Here is a 599-nt window from a genome sequence, read left to right on the forward strand (position 1 = left end):
TGGGCGCCGCGCTTCTCGCCGCGTCGCGAACTCACGCAGAACTCCGCGCTCCGCTCCCCCGCCGGAAGTCTCAGGGCGAGAGTTAGGCGTCCACGGCCAACGGCGCCAGCTGGGGACCCACCTCCAGGTGACGTTCTGCGAGCTACAGCGCCCATTGGTCCAGACCTCGCCACGGATTCACCGCCGACCAACCAGGAAGGGAGATTCATCTGCCGGGACGGGACGAGCGAGGGGACAATTCAAGGCGAGAGGCGGAGTCATCCGACAAGCCCCGACATCCTGGAGGTTCCAAGGGAGAGGATGGCTTCGCTAAATAGATTTGTAAAAAATGGTCCTAAAGCGGGCGTGACCGGCGGGCCACGTGGGCCCGAATCCCCCGGAAAGTTTACTAAGATACAAACCCTCGAGCCACGCGAGATTCAATGCGTCAGAGTGTCGGGGTGGCTCGGAAATCTGAATTGTTAACACCCCTCCCCCCCGAGAAATTCTTCACCCATAAGCCTATTTGAGAGTCACTGTCCCAGTCATGACGGATTAAAGGCGGTCTCCACCCGCTCCGGTAGTTCAGGGCTGCAGGAGAGGGAGCCATCTACCCCAGC

At 60.6% G+C, this 599-nt stretch overlaps 1 protein-coding gene across 1 annotated transcript in view; it reads left to right on the forward strand.

The window, feature by feature from the left end:
• Window positions 1-599, forward strand: part of MEFV (Mediterranean fever) — a 47,319-nt gene that overhangs the window by 17,091 nt on the left and 29,629 nt on the right. The gene's annotated exons all lie outside the window — the stretch shown is intronic.

Source organism: Myotis brandtii, unplaced genomic scaffold (assembly GCF_000412655.1).
Source record: "Myotis brandtii unplaced genomic scaffold, ASM41265v1 scaffold397, whole genome shotgun sequence".
NCBI classification, from domain to species: Eukaryota; Metazoa; Chordata; class Mammalia; order Chiroptera; family Vespertilionidae; genus Myotis; species Myotis brandtii.